This window comes from Sander vitreus, chromosome 3, assembly GCF_031162955.1.
Source record: "Sander vitreus isolate 19-12246 chromosome 3, sanVit1, whole genome shotgun sequence".
Taxonomy (NCBI): domain Eukaryota; kingdom Metazoa; phylum Chordata; class Actinopteri; order Perciformes; family Percidae; genus Sander; species Sander vitreus.
This window is the reverse complement of record NC_135857.1, coordinates 28902865-28919670: the sequence shown is the minus strand read 5'-3', so window position 1 is coordinate 28919670 and position 16806 is coordinate 28902865. Positions and strand designations below refer to the sequence as shown.

General features: G+C 40.1%; 1 protein-coding gene across 11 annotated transcripts in view; it reads right to left on the bottom strand.

Annotated features, from left to right (window-relative positions):
* Window positions 1-16806, bottom strand: part of phldb1b (pleckstrin homology-like domain, family B, member 1b) — a 119024-nt gene that overhangs the window by 30877 nt on the left and 71341 nt on the right. The gene's annotated exons all lie outside the window — the stretch shown is intronic.

Here is a 16806-nt window from a genome sequence, read left to right as displayed (position 1 = left end):
GAGGTTTTAATGAAGAATGTAGAAACGCAACTCTAAGTACTTGCATTGTGACTTTGAATCCAGTTTCAGCTGGTTTACCATCTTGCCAAGATGAACTCAATATTGATAGAATACAATGGCAATTCAAACCAAAAATATCAGTCAAGTTATCAAAAACTCCCCTCCCCAAAAATGATTTTGTTTTTGCTTATCGTTAAAAAAGGTTTTGGAGCCAAAGAAGCATTGTGCTACTTTATACTCTTATGCTCTGGTTCATGGTTAAATCTGTATCCTGTTGTATAGGAACACTTGGCAGCTAAATTGTTCTCACACACAAATAAATGCCCTGGTGTATCTTCTCCCTCAGACTCCAATGAGCACACTGAGCCCACTGAGAGAGCATCTGCATGATTAGGAGCTACAGCCCCACCATTAGCTCCAACCTGTAATCGGGGACCAGTTAGCTTTTATCTGAGTGGGTGGGAGTAAAAGACCCCTTTGGGCCGTGGAACCGTGCTGTATGTATTCAAGAGAAAAGAGTCAAACTTCAAACATTTACTGGCAAGTCTACAACTACTCCTAAGACCTCCCACTCAACATCTGCTCGAACATACACACATATTAGACCACTCAGCATTCTGACGCCCGTCTCGATTTTGTCAAGAAAGCTGATTGAGAGCATATCATTGTCTCATTTGATTGCCAGACAGCCTTCAGGCTACCAAACCTGTATGATGGATGAGTAGCAGATTTCATACCATAAAATGTGTTTGGCCTCAAAATAAATCAACTTGATACAGCATCAAATTTGACAGACACATGCAAACTGTGCTCAAATTATATTTAGCTAATCATCTGCATGTTGACACATTTATTTGAATCCCATATTTTCTGTGTTTTCTGATGTGGGGCTTTTAAATGCCAGAGGATCTTTTGTTATGTTCTGAGGTTGTTGCTGCCACAGGCACTAAAAATCCTCAGTTTAAAAGTCTCTAGGTCTCTCTGTGGCGAGCGGCCCCTTAGGGCTCTGGGTGCTGGCTGGGAAGGAACAAGGTGGTACGTCAGTGTGTTAATCCAAACCTTTTTACTAGATGCTAAGCTTTTACGGCCCAGAACCAGTGAGCTTTTGGCTTGAACAACATAATTCCAGAATAGTTAAAAGCAAATACAGGCCTCTCTGGTTTGCTCTAATCAATGACAAAGAAATAATTCCCAAAATATAGCAAACAACTTCTTTTTTTTTAATTAAGCCTATAACAAAAGGTTTCCCAACCATTAAACTAAAATCTGTTGTCAATAATTCACTTGGATGCTGGAATAAAGAATGAAAATCTGGGTTTACTCACTCTCATGATGGACACTGTGACACGTTACAGCTCAAACTTTGAAATGAGGCACACAATTCAGCATAGACAGCTTGGCGAAAAGACAGATGAACAAATACTGGCTTTTAAAAGGCAGTACCACTCCCCCAACAACACCATAACAACAAACCCCCACCCTCTGGTAGGATAAGAGGGCGATAATGACAGAGCTTTACGGCAACATTTAATCATCGGCTGTTTAGAGAAGCTTCTAACACATAAACCAAAAGCTTAATATTGATTCATATCGGAGATGTTTTCATTGTTAGAATATGGCAGGTGTGCAAAACGACAAACTGCTATCTTCACTTACAGCATGCTAACCAACAGATTTCACATGTACAACACTGGTGCCAAAATAGGCTAGCATGCATAATGTTAGCCATTTGTAAACTTCATCAGGGCATCAGCACGTATCACAAGGCAAACATTAAAGTGCTGGAAATGCATATTCCTAATTTGTGATTACATGCAGAAAACGGACACCAGGAAATGAGCTATTCAGTGAATGTATTCAATCATGTACTGCCAAGTGTGTTGTGTTATTTGAGGGCAAACATTCAGAACAAAGAGACACTTGAATTCGGAAAAATAAAATCAAACCCTGATACTGCAGGCTCAGGAGAAGAAGAAAAAATAGCCTAGCTATAAAAACTAAATATATAGCAGCTGAAAAAGAAGAAGAAATATAACATATCTAAAATAATACGGTTGTCGAGTGGGTGTGAATCCATTTAGCAATAATAATAGTCAGTGACGTTGATTTTAGTTTGTACTCTCAAGTGTCCCTAGCCTATTCCTTTCCCTACATGTAACTTGAAAGAAGCTAGCTTGCTAACATAGTAAACAATTTTAATATTAACATAACATATCATATCAACACATTATAGCCACTACTACAACATGTAATATTACTAGACAATATCCATTTTGTGAATGTTTATATCAAGAAAGGGTGACCAGATATTTAGGAAGCTAACAAGCTACATTATCAACATGTATAGTACCTGTCCTGTTAGCTCCAGCTGTCCTCTTTCACACCTGACCCAATTAAGGCCCACACATCACACCTTAATTACATCTTAATTAGATCAGGTGTGGAAGAGAGCAGGAAGAAAACAGCAGTTTCTATGACTGTTGCAGTGGATACGTGAGGGTTTACCGACTCCTTTTTGGAAGTAGAGAAACTGAATTTTCATGAACAGTTGTATTAAGTGTGACCTTTTCCAACGTATCATCAAATACAATGTTTTTGTCTAAAGGAAGCTGATGTGTATCTGTTAACAGCTGAAACAGCCACAGTGAGCCCCTGCTGGGTCTCCAGGGCATTAAGATAAAAGCCAAGTCACAAGTCTGAAACCACCAACAATGTGATACACACATGAAGCCATGTTTGTTAAACACCTCCTGAAAAGCAGTCTAGTAAACACCTCCTGAAAAGCAGTGTAGTCATACACTAGCAGTAATATTTAATAACACAGTGATAAATATTCTTCGCCACTATTGTCAGCTTTCTGTACAGACTTTAAACAGCACCAACTGACTCGGTGCCCTCCTGTATATATACAACAAATTAACAATGAACACATAATATCTTCAAATAAAGTATTTACTAGAAAGTTTTTCTTGTTATTACTACATTACTATATTGTCTGTCAACAAGTCAACTTCAAAAAGTAAAGCAATGAAACCTTACAGTAGGTAGGTTATTCTAGCTGCAAGACTAAAGGGATACCTCACCGATTAGCATTAAGCTTTGTATCAGTAGAAACCCGGTAGTATTTTCGAATGGCCGTGCTTCCGTCCCTTATGTCCCCCTGATACGAGAGATAGCTATATTGTGTGTCTGGGAAAAAAAAACTCTGATGATGCAAAAATCGTCATTTTGCATCATCGGATGCTTTTTTTGGCCAGAGGCTAGAGACTACAGCCAAAAAAAAAGTTTTGCATCATCAGAGGTTTTTTTCCAGACGCACAATACAGCTATCTCTCGTATCAGGGGGACATGAGGGACGGAAGCACGGCCATTCGAAAATACTACCGGGTTTCTACTGATACAAAGCTTAATGCTAATCGGTGAGGTATCCCTTTAACAGCTGGTGTAAATCCCATACATGTGAGTTTGTATGAAAAGCCTTAGTGCAGGCTGAAGGTTCTCTAGACTCTGTGTTTATCAGAAGGGAGGTGGTGATACTTCCAGACAACCGCAAGTGTGTAGAGGAATGCCTGGTTCCCAGAGTTCTCTCAGCTCCAGCCTGCATCTACCCCCAGACACCGTTTCACACATTCCACAGCCCTCCATGTCTCACCTAGTGGGTGGCTCTCATGACAACTGGGTTAGCTAAAGAAAAGTTGAAGCTGCTGACGAATCTTGCGAAATTTGGCTATTAAGGTCACAGCAGTCAACATATGAAGGTCATTAACAATAGAATTACCACTAACACACACACTAAGACATAATCAAGGGGACATTAATGTTGCAGAGGACACTGCCTTGGCACTAGATAAAAAAAACTACGTATTTATTGAAATTGATGCAGTAATAAATAAAAGGCAGACTGTAAGTGATGGACCAGAAAACAGAACCACATTAACTCGTGCAATACATATAAAATGAAACCTGAGAAATTAACAATTGTAAAAACAGTGCATGTGAAACAAAACCTTAAGCTAAGTGCACTAGAAAGCATTTTCTGTGACAATTGCAGGATATAGAGATTGCTAATTATTTCAAAGATTCGTTTGAGACAGTTGCTTTTAAAAAGGTCTCAAACTACCTGGGGGTAAGTGTTTATGGTGACAAGTTCCACAGTCATGCAGACCTTGCTAAATGTTAAATGCGAAATAAGAAACCAGTTTTAATGCTCAACTGTAGCATGCATAAAAAATAAAAACTTAATTAGTTAGCTGGATTTAAAAAGCAATCTTTTTTTCTTGTACTGCCCTTAGCGGGAGAGTCCTGCTTTAAATACACATTCATCATTTGGTAACCTAACTGACAGCTAGTCAGAAACTGGACACAACAAACAAATATCTCATCGAAATTTTCATCTGTGGCATACCCAAACACAGTGTAACAGTCGCACAACTAGAGTCAACAAACTGACTCGATAATATGAGCTACACAAGAATGTCTCTCTAAAGTTTGCTAACCTGGCTAACAATAGCCACAATAAGCTATGGCTCATACCAGACCGAGTAAGGTACGAAAACGCTGGAGTGTATTTAATAGGAAAAAGTTTGGTTTAATTGCATGTACAAATTCAACATTAAATATGTATGACGAAGATTATGCTATTTCATTTTTGAATAGCATAGCATAGCATTACATTAAACTCATTATGGAGTATTATTTAGTCAACTGCTGTCTCGTCTTTTTTATTTTGTTTGTTAAACATTTTCTACAATAAGTCTGCAGGAATTAAGAATAATGCCCTTCATTCATTCATTCTCTTGGTACTGTAGACAGTTTTCTAATGTAACATCCTACATATCACTCACTCTGTCAGTTTTCCTCATTTAGTCAGTATAGTCTCCTCACTTTACGCTTTACATTCCTTATTTTCATCCTCCCAGCAGTCAGCATCTCTTCCTCATGTCTCCCTCTCTCCCCTGAGAGTCAGTGCCTCCTGTTTTCTCTCTTGCCCTTTAATGTTTCTCTCTCCTCTTCCCCTCCTCCCCCCCGAGCACCCCGAGGCCATTCCCCATATGTGTACCTTTGATCAGAGCAGTTACTTTATAAGTGTACTGCCATATTTTCTTTGCCGCGTTCACCTACGTCACAGACGTAAACAGAAATCCACGCGCATAGCATTTCCACAGTAAACTGGGAAAGTTCAACAAAGCCTTATTCTCTACATATATATCTGCAGGGGCTCCGTAACAGTCTGCAAAACAAACTCCATTCACGATCAGACTCTGAGCCTTGGAGGGTTCATCGTGTTCAGGTCCCAGAGGAGGAACAAACAGATGATCTAACAAAAGATATTTCTATTTTATTTTCTGCTGCTGCGTTTATACTTTTTCCCCCTGCATCAAAGCCAGGCAGGGGGAATAGGACAAGCAGGCTCTCCACGGCAGCCAACCTCTCTGAATAATAAGCTGGTGGTCCTTCATATTGATGTCACTGGTACAGAGCTCAAGATGAAACTATGGAGTCGTTACTCCCGGTGGGGGCGGCTGGCATTTAAACCACTGAAGCTTCTTCTTCAACTGGGATCCAAGCCCTGGAGGCATCTCTCAAAGTGTGGACTGGGTTCCCATTATTATGTCAAGCACTTCCAGCGTAGAGATGACAACATCAAAGACTAGATACAGTGATTAAAGGCTAGATGGGAGTCGTATTTTCACATCCTCTAAACACTGCTGCCGATAATAAGCAGGCATATGGCTTGATTATTGTTATAGGATAGAGATAAGACCACGTCTGAAAGATCTGCAGTCAGTTGCATCAGCTTTGTTAAGTTAAATTTGCTGTGCACAAGAAATGATGAGATTAAATATGTATCTATAAGTCAATAGCAGCTGGTTGGAACACTAGTGAGCCGCTGTACTGTATATCCATGTGAGACTGTTTAGCCAGAGGAGAATTAGAGAGCATACAAGGCAAGGTAAACAGCAGTACCAAGCAAACAGTTGTCCAGCTGTCAAACTGGAGGATGCACACAGCCGCCTGGAGCTTAACAGCCACGTTACTATACAAGGAGTTCTATGTAAATTATAATGCATGTTTCTTATTAGAAAAACTGACTGCAAATTGTATCGTTATTATTCCAAAAAAGGTTTTGTATATGTATTTCGCTGAATTATTTTATGGAATTCTGTAGCATTAAAACAGTCAGGAAATATAACAATATCGAAGAAGCTCTTCAACCTCATCTGACGGTATTTATTCAGTCAGTTAATCGATTAGTCAATCTACAGAAAGAAAATCAACAACCATTTTGCTAATGACTTGCTAATCATTTGAGTCATTAATCAAGAAACAAGGCTAAGAGTCTACAGCCATGCTAGTATCTCTGTGAGGCTGCTGTGTTTTGAGTGAAATGCTAACATAAGCATGCTAATGTGTTTATGTTTAGCAGGTAATGATGACCATGATCAATATCTTAGTTTAGCATGTTAGCATGCTAACATTTCATGACAAGAACAGAACTGAGAGGGAGCCTGACTTAAGTTTCTATTTAACCTCATCCTTTCTTTCCCAAACATACATATCCCTGCCCCTTTCCTCTAAAACAATCTCTGGCATCCATCTTCATTATAACCACATGCCACTCTTCTGCTCCATGTCAATCTACTGCCTCAGTGAAGCTACAGCTGACTCGGTGACCTCTTGACCCTTATCTGCAATAAGCTCAATCTCTGATAAATCATTCTGGTTTAGTACCTATTTATGTCATGTCTTATTGTCCAATACATAAATGTATTAGCATATTTGGATACATTTGAACAAGGTGTTTCAGAGAATTTCTTAGCTTGATAGCTAAGATGTTATTACCTTTATGTTCAATGGAAACAGCAGCTCCTTGTATTATAGCTGAGTTACCATATTTACATTCCTAACATGTAAACTGTACTTGATGTGGTAAAATGTAGTTTTTAGAGGTTATTTAGTGTGTTTTCTCATTTATTACATATTGCAGGATTCACTTTTGAATGCACCTCAACAGCACGTTTCTACCTGCCCCTTCGGTTTACTGCAGAACTGAAATTTCCACACACTATAGATTAGGCCATTTCACTTACCATAATGTTATACATACACGTAACATATTTTTTAAGCCCGACTCGTGAAGTCTCCCATGCAGAAAAGCAGTATGAGGTTCTGAAAGCTCCCTTTGTTAATGACTGAGCCAGCTTGTATCACAGCATCACATGTAGGCAACAGACTTTTCCAAACACTGTGTATAATATCCAAATCAAAACCAAAGGCCCCATCACAGGAACATCCCCAGTCTATTTAAATCCACTCAGAGAGCAACAACTGGCAGAGCTTTGTTAATATTAGCAGCGGCATCCGTTACCTTCATGAGTGCTGCCACGCTGTTGAGAAAGACCGGCTTCTCTTTAGCCAGAGTGAGCAGATACACCATGGCCTGCTCCCTGCTCGGCCCTCGTCTCGGCCCCGGCACAGTCCTGCTGCCACCCAGCACATGATACCGGTCCATGAGACACACACTCAGGATCTTTACTCTACAGCTCTGTAACAACAGTGTAAGATGTTGCAGCTCCCTGCGCTTCCTCCTGTACTGTAAAGTGATTTAACAACTGACTGTGCTACTTTGGGACGGATGGAGAGCAGCCTACCTCCCACCAACAGCCCCCCCCCCCCCCCTGCCCCCCCCCCCTAGACCCCACCACTCAGGTCTTGTGAGAGGAGGTGAGGAATCTATGTGAACAGGGGTGGAGTTAAGAGTATCATAATGTTTAGGGACTTCGTCATTTGGGAGGTGGCTTGCTGGTTGGTTCTAAGAAAAGCAAAGGGGCTAACTTTATATACTGAGTAGAACTTAACACTGTATGCACTGCCTGCTCTTTACTGAAATAGGCTAATACATTTAATCCAGGCAAAAGGTATAATTATATTTATATTATATATAAAAAATTAACAAACCAGGTTTAAAAACATGCTTTGAAGTGCGTTTAGCTTTAAGTGAGGCTAATATTTGCTGCATATGTGCACATAAGCGGACTTCTTGTAATTTTTTTTTTTTTTTTAATTTACTGTTTAATAATGCAGCAAATAAGGGAAACTCTTTGAAGTGGTTTGTGATGCATTTAACATTAAGTAGAAGCATATAAACAGACAATTATATTTTGAATTGAATGGTATCAGGGGTTTCCAGGAGTCAGGGTGAGACTACATAACAGGAGGGAGGCCACTTAACAAGGCGTTACTTAGACTTACCCTGACATTGAAGTTCGGAGTTTGAAATTCAATTTGACTGCAATAATAAAAGGGCCAATTTAGCTTAGGTGGTCAAAAACATTTTTATATGTTAAGGTCTTAGGAACTTTCTTCAACTTTCAACTTTATTTTTTGTCACCGGAGGGAAATTGGTTTTGCAGGCAGGTAGGAAGTAAATCATGACTATGCAGCTAATAGTGTTTGACAGTGCTGTGTAGAGACCCAAAGTGTTCAACTTTAAATAAATAAATAGGAGATTATGAAATAAATAATAATATGAATACATTTCAGAATTTGTGAAATAACACAAACAAATGTTGCAACTCAGCTCATAATTATGAAATGTTATTCATTCCTGCTTCTTGTCACAATAACAGAGCTAATTGCATTTTTCTGTTGATTCACTCTTTAATAACATTAAACAGTCAGACGACCCCCTCTAGTGGAGAAGTCACCACACAGCAGACTGCACTGCTGCAGTTATGACCGAATGCTTATAGTCGTTACAATATGAGCAAAACAAGTCACTCCAAGATACTGCCTCCTCTGCTGTATATTCTCTGATGATCAATTAAACACCATGGAGAGAATAAAAGCAATGCTGCATCAGTGACATCATGCGTCCTAATCTGGAACGTGGTATATTTGTTGGTGCTGTCTCAAGACTGGATTACTGCAGCTTTCCTTTGGACGGGCAGGGAAACAGATTTATCGCTGTCCCTGATTAAGAGTCAACTCATCTGTCTTATCTTTTCGAGCCCGTTTAGATTTCAACCCCAAAAACAGTGAAAATGATAGTAATCTGCATTGTGGTTACGTGCAAATGGGAAGGTGGAACCTGTAGTCTAAACATTTATTGTTATGTACTTTTTTCCCCTCTACAGAAAATTACAGAAACATGTGTGCAATTCTGCAAAAATTCCCCTTCAGCATAGGGCTGGGCGATAGGGAGAAAATCAGATATCACGATATTCTTGACCAAATACCTCGATATCGACATTGCGGCGATGTTCTAGGGTTGACAATTGGTGCTTTAACAAAATATCTCCACACTTACATTTTAGATGAATAATCATCAGTAATGTGGACATAATGTCTAAGTGGGGAAAAGGCAAATAATAGAACAGCTAGAACAGTCTGGTAAGTTCAGAAAAGCACATCACTTTACTGTAACGCAGCCTTTAAAAGCGGTAAAAGACAACACGTGTCATATCACGATATTACGATATCCAAAATCTAAGACGATATCTAGTCTCATATCAAGATATCGATATAGCATTGATATACTGCCCAGCCCTACTTCAGCATGAAGACAGTAACACCTGCTGGTCGGTGGGTTTGTACAGCACTGTGTCCGTGTAGGTGCAGGATATATTTGGCAGCCTAGGTGGGCAGGTCGGGTGTCCCGCAGTAGCTGGATATATTTGGCCGTGCTCTGTAAAATGCTGGTATACATATGTGGTGTTCTGTGTGAGGGTATATTTGGTCTGCCGATCCTCATTGACAGTAGCAAAGACGCCAACCATGCAGGAGAGACATTTCTCCGTGTCACGTACGGCCGACATTTGTGACATCCTGGGCTGGAAAATGACAGAGCAGCGCAGACAAAGGGACAAGAAAAAGACAGAGCAGACTGGTTCAGGTTGTTGGTGGCGGCCTGCCGCATAATGATGAAGGCTAAACTTCCTTTTAAAATTGCCACTAAATGAAATATCTGCCTAAGGCGACATATTCAGAACTAAAGCGCCATCCCTGATATTTCAAGAGCGATTCACAAAAAAACTGACCAGAGTCCAAAGAGACTTGAGTGTCTGGGAAAAAAGCCTCATGAAGGCTTTTATTAAGGTTGCATTAAGCAATCTGTGACCTTTACCATACTTCCAGCAGCAGCCAGTAGCCATTGCAACAACACAGGACTAGGGCTGCACAATTAATCGCACTTTTATCGAAATCGCAATATGGACTAGTGCAATATCCAAATTGCAGGGGGGCGCAATATTTGTTAAAGGCAAGATATGTGTCTAACCATTCTAAATGAAGTATTGTGCTGCTGCAGAGACGTTCTGGGCCAACACATCCTATCCTACAGACTAAAGGAAAACCTCTTTGTTTGGTACAGATTCTTGCAGAAATCACACTACATGACTATAGTACATTTTTATTTGTGTTTCAATGAAAATGAGAATGATGATCCAAAAAAATTGATCATTCCCTCCAATTTCGTGAATCATATCGCAATCGCAACATCAGTCAAAAGAATCGCAATTGGACATTTTCCTCATATCGTGGCAGCCCTAAGGACTCTGGCTGAGTCTGCCCCCTCCTTGCTATCACCACACAACCAAGTCAAGCAAGCTAATTAGAGTGGGAATCAAACAGGAGTTCTTCACAAAAAGATAATGTACCACTGTGTAAAATAAACTCAAAAACCCAAGTAAAAAATAGCAAATGAGAAAGTGAGTTGAGAGAGAAGCTCACTCTGCCTAGTCAAAGTAATAGCAGACCCATACTGGTCTGATCAAACATGATACAAAAAGTGAGGAGGGAACCCGCTCATTCAAAACAATGGTGTTATCTTAACTAACGTCGTAGGAAAGATGAGGTCATCTTTAGTTAACAGAAGAGCGGCGTGTATGTCTGGACAGACGAAGCACGCTGCGACTCGGCTCATATGCCAAGTGTGTTTGCCAAGTCAGCGTGTCAGTCAGACGGCCATGTGGAGGGAGCAGTGCCAGGCTGGACAGCTTGGATCAGATGGACACAGGAAAACAGTGTTCCCTGCAAACTGGTCATCAGAGAGGGCTCACCTCCAGGCGCCAAAGGAAAACGTAATTGGGATGAATTAAATCCTGTTTAAGGAGTTTGTTTCCCGTCATTTGACACTGCTATCATTTAACCGATATATTTTGAAATGACACTGCCCATAACAGACATTTCAGACTGATGCACATTTTTTTTAAATGTGAACATGTGCTGTTCTCATGGGTAAAAACTTACAAGTATTTAGTGCTGTTACTTTTTTCATGTCAGGGTAGAAAAGTCTTCTCTGAAACACCATGGGGAAACTAAAACACTCAGCAGGACAACAATATAATGTGGAATCACAATGTTGCATGATAATCTGTTCAGGTTAAAGGGAAAATCCAGCAATTTAGTAAAAAAACATTTATAAAGTTAAAGGGGACTTGTGAGAGACAGGATTAAAACGTATAGATTTCCTGACCAGGACTGTGACCAGGGCAAAGGGGGTTGTTGTCCAAGTCTCTAAGATTAAAGACAATAAAGGTCATTTTTCTTTTTGTTCTGCTCTCTCAGATGCTTCAATAAAGCAAATAATAAAGTCAAACAGTAACTTAATATATCACAGTAAATGACAATAAATGTGTTAAATTCAACATACAGTATATAACATTGAATTAAAAATGTCTTTAGTAATACTTTCACACAGATAAGATACTGTGACCTCTGGTTGCTGTATTATTTGTTTATTTAATGGTTGCTTTATTACGGTCACATCAAACTGTGTTTTGGGTTGAAAGCCCTTTAAAAGTTTAATTCCACAGTCTCCATGAAACAGACTTCTGGAAATATTTACAGCTCAGGAGCTGTGTAACTAGTCTTAAAATCTCACTTGATAATGACACAAATAAGCTTCTCTGCTATTTGAAGTTGCCTGAGGTTGTCCGTAATGCCTCCTTTTTTTTATAAAATCATGGCAGATAGTTTGTATGGTCATTCTAATCACTTGAGGATAATAGCTGATTGGTTAGCCACAGATTGCTGTATAGTGTGTATTTAGTGCTGTTACATGTTGTTACATGTGGTGTGTTTCTCACATGGAAAAACAATAAAAACTTTGATTACAAAATAAAAAAAAACATAACTAACTGACAAAACTCAACTAATTAACACGATCTTTGTAAAAATATTCCAAAACTGTGGCATTCACCGGAGAATCAAGTAGCGGACTCTGGCGTGCTGGTTGCCATGGAAACAGGAGCTGTCTTCGTGGCCCCAGTTTATGACACGGATTTTCTATCAAATAGACTGTTGAAGTCTTTCAGCATTTCCACTAATTGCATTGAAAAAGCCTAAATGCCACACTATAAATATTCCACATTAAGCACTACATAACAGGTGGGGTATAAATCAAGTATACAATGTAATTAAAATGCATTTAAACAACACCAACAGGCTAAAAACCCATTCCAAGCCCAATATAAGCCTGATACATCAGTATGTAGCTGTAGTCTCCCAGCAGCCTCCTGCTGCCTCTGAGCTGTGTACTCTACTGTTGATTTCACAATAACACTCCTTTCCCTGAATAAACTTTTTCCAGACTCACTGTTCACATAACTTTGTTTTTTGATAATCAGTTGTGTGAATGAGTAGCAGGCCGTGTGTGAAATGATTTAAATGCAGAAGCTCTGGGGCAAGAAAACTCTTGTCATGACAGTGAGTCAACTGTGACTAATTACAGGCCCTGCAGCTCCACGCCCTGCCATCTCGAAGAGCTGCAAGTTTCTGTGTTCGAAAAATACAATAACATAACAGGCTGCTGAGGAATCTCACCTTTGTGTCTCAGGCAGCCCTCGCCTGTCCCTGTATGCTTTATTTACTTGACATAAGTAACAAGTAATAACTTGTGTTCTATGAGCTATTTGCACATATCTAATGTCAATATTTTCTTTTTCTTTTCATTCTTTTGTGGGCATTTTAGGCCTTTATTTTTATAGGACCGCTGAAGACATGAAAGGGGAGAGAGAGGGGAAATGACACGCAGAAAATGGCTGCAGGTTGGAGTCGAACCTGCGGCCGCTGCGTCGAAGAGTAAACAGCTATATATGGGCGTGCCCTCTATCAAGTCAGTTACCCAGGAGCCCAAATGTCAATATTTTCTTTGTGTGCCTACAAGTTGTGCTAGTCCAAAGGTGGTTGTGGCTAAAAAAAAACCTTTCAACAAAATCAAAAGATTCAGGGTTTGACTAATAGTGGTATGTGAAGGCTACAGGTGCAAATAGCCTGCAGTGTTTCTCCAACAAATGTTATTGTTGTAAGAGTGAAAAAAGGTTGCAGACCATAATAAGAGACTACAACCTTCTACTCAACCCATCCTAATGACATTCCTTTAGGTTAGTTGGCAGTGGCAATGTAAACCACCAAACCCATATTTACCAAAAATAAACAATTCAATGAATTGAATGTGCAAAGAAAACAGAAGTTAAAGCAGGTTCTATAGATGTGTTTAGATAGGTACAGGCCAGCTGCTGCTCTGCTAGCTTCTGTAACTCAAGCGTTGGTTACTTTATTTGCTTTTTCAGTAAAAGTTAACCATGTTCTACTATTGACATTCTAAGATAATAGAATTTAGAAAGGTTAGAATTTGAACCTGTCTAGATTTTATTTAAGCTAAACTGTCTAAAGAACATGTTTGGGGTTGACCCTCCTTGTTCATTCTCATAGGTCGCCTCTCGACTGGCCTCAGTCTGTCAACCTGATGTTTAACTGGCCATGGCCCCATTTGTGACCTCAGCTCTCTGTATGTTACTCTGTGATTTGCTCACTCAATTCTCAGGGGAAAAGTCAAAGGCAAATATTTTACCTGTTATGCAGCAGCAGGATGTATCTTCAAAAGGCATTTTCTTCTACAAAGTCTACTACCTGGCCAGAATGACGACATGTTTTCTCAGGGTGAAACCAATGTTATTAGCATTCTGGGCAGACAGTAGACATCTGTTGGATAACAAAAATACCTATGAAGATGCAGACAACTGGTAAAAATTAACCTTTGGACTTTTCTCTATGGGGAACGCTATGTGAGCGTATCACAGAGTAACGTACGGAATACTGAGGTCAGAAATTGGGGTACCCTAATACCTGGATATCTCTGCGATGCCTAACCATTAACTAACCTAAGCCCAACCATAACAATGGATGGCAACACATGACCAGTTTCACTTTGGCTCTCTATCTCCGTGGTGAGGGCCAGACCTCCTAACACTGACTAGCAGACTACCATCTTGTAAAAAACAAAGCATGCCAATAACTGCTACTATCTGAGGGGGAAAAAACAACTATTAATTTTGATCTACAGATCTTCAGAATACCAGTAACTTGAGCGGGTCTCTCTCTCTCTGGCCTTGTAGCCTTTAGCACAGCCCACTTCCCTGTTAAGGGTTAAACACAGTCTCATTGTATGGATCTGGCGCTGTCGTGCCTCCATACGAGGTACCAGAACATGACCTGGTACACAGAGAAAGAGGGCATGTCGTCTCAGTCTTCTCTCAGCCTCACACTTTAAAAAAAACACCCATTTTGTAATTACAAGCAGGACAGACAAATGCCTTTCTCACGCAGGCACAAACACATATAAAGGCTTTTTAAAAAGGACTTTGTCTCAGTAGTTTCATTCAGACTGGCAGACAAGTTCAAGATGTCTAACGCCGCTCCCTCCCCCCTCTGTTCAGTTTAGGAAACAACAAACAATGTGGTTGCTATGGGCTCATCTGGGCGCCCTGTTACCGCATGTCAGCAGCAGTTTAGACAGCAAACAGCCAAGTTACAGACAGAACACTGAGATGGTTTACGGGCCTGGTTACTCCTCCTTTACCAAACAACTGAAGACACTGCAATCGTCACACTCCGCTCCTCCACAAGGTCATATAGATTCAAGTTAGACCAAACCTGTGCAGAAATATTTGCAACATTTCTTTGCAAAGAAGAAATCTTCTAGTGATAATCAGACCAATGACATTCTTTTAGATGGGTTACAAGGTGCTTAAAGGTCCAGTGTGTAACGTGTTTAGTTGTTCATTATCAAAATCTGTGTTGCCCGTTCACAAACTTGTCCTTTTTCATGAATATTTACCACCACCACCAATTCCAAGTATTCCTTTTGGCTTGAAATTTTACATTTGCATGAACTGGGGTAGGCGCTCCATATTCATGCGCCATCTTGAAATACGTTAGCCGGTAAGGGACATACAGGACATACTGCTCCGCCTTTCGCGTTTTCGCTGTCACATGATAAACTCACAGGTGCTGCTAATGCTGCTAATGGGTATCGTAGCTTCCCGGCCCCGGCAAGTTTGAAGAAGGAAACATGGAGGGCCACACGTATTCAAAATCCAAATTTCAGGAACAGGAGTCATCTTCTTCACCCAGAAAAAGAAAACGGATATTGAAAAGAGCAAGAGACCGTCTTCTTGAAGCGTGAAGGCTACGGTAGCTGTTATACGTACTTTGAACTGTGTGGCGCGAGAGAGTTGATTGCGATATATGATCTCAACGCTAGATGGGAGAAATTCCTACACATTGGAACTTTAAGGCAAGTTTCTGCCATGCCTGAAGAGCCTAAATAAAATCCTCTCAAATCCCTGGAAAAAATGTATTTGCCAAACAAAACATAAAGTGGATTGTCTTATGTTGTTCAGACTGCAAACACAGGAATACAGAGGTTTCAAGTAGCACTGAAACCATTAGTTGATTAAGTTATTAATAAATAGTCGATTGACAGAAAAGAATTAGACAACAACTTGATAGTCGATTCATTATTAAGATCAGGGGTCTTCAATGTTTTTTTTAAGCCAAGGACCCCTTAACTGAAAGAGAGACGGATCAGGGACCCCCTACTACATATATTGTAGAAAATGAAGTTGCATATTACTGTAAACTGGGCCTAAAATAACGTGTATGCCCATGTTTTAATGTTAAACATACATGTGACACAGTGAATCCTTAGGATGAACTGTATCTGTGGATGGCCTTTATCAAGGAAAAAACAGCTAGTCAAATGTGAGGGTTTGCTGGTTTTCTTTGTTTTGTATCACTGTAAATTGAATATTGTTCGGTTATTGGACTTTTGGTCAGACAAAACAAGCAATTAAAAGATTTTGCCTTGGTCTCCAGGAACTTGCAATGGCTATTTTTGTATGGGCTAAACAATAAAATAGACAAAAAAACTAATTCACGTGACCGGGTTGGCTCAGTGGGTCGAGCAGGCGCACATATACATGGAGGTTTATGCCTCGACGCAGAGGTCCAGGGATCGAGTCCGACCTGTGACGATTTCCTGCATGTCTCCTCCCTCTCTCTCCCCTTTCTCACCTAGCTGTCCTGTCCATTAAAGGCGGAAAAGCCCCAAAAAAAAGAAAATAATCATTGGTTGTGACTATATTCCCCAAGAATGATTTGAAAAATGTGGTCGGGGATGAACCTTCACTATTTTTAGTGGAACAATAATCTCAGCATCACAACATCTGTCTAAACCTGAAAATCCCTGATAGGATTAAGTGTAGCCATCAGGTACAAAACAACTCTACTGTAAAAACTGACCCAAAGTCATGAGCAAGAAACAGGAACAAACCCTGTGACGGATCAAGTAAATCTGCTTTAACCTTTAAGTCAAAATGGTGTAACAAGTACATAAATGAAATGTGTTCTTTTTAAGTGTAAACTAAGTGCAACCCCTTTTGTCGGGTAGGTGCGTAGGATATGACCAAAAGTAGCAGATCAAAAGCTTAGAGAAGAGTCCCGCACACTGACCATTACGCA